Raw genomic sequence first — 296 nt, 5'->3', positions numbered from 1 at the left:
ATATAATGTATATATATTGTATAATGTACATTCCTTACGCTTCGATGTTTTTTGAACATACGAAGGATGAGCAGTAAAGCTCGGGATAAATGCTGTTGGTGAGTAAGTTTTTACTTCCGTGCCTTCAGACGATAAGAACATGCTATCTATCTCAGCCTGTGTCTACGTCATTTTCTGTAAAGGCCTTTAAATAGTCCTGATTGTCAAAAGCGTCTGAAGTTAACTTACGTCATCGCAGAACTCGCTACCGATATCAGTGCACATGATACCTGACCACCCGTGGTCAGCAAAGACTT

Source organism: Sphaeroforma arctica (genome assembly GCF_001186125.1).
Source record: "Sphaeroforma arctica JP610 unplaced genomic scaffold supercont1.268, whole genome shotgun sequence".
Classification (NCBI taxonomy): domain Eukaryota; class Ichthyosporea; order Ichthyophonida; genus Sphaeroforma; species Sphaeroforma arctica.
The sequence above is the reverse complement of the archived record's forward strand: the minus strand, read 5'-3'. Positions refer to the sequence as shown.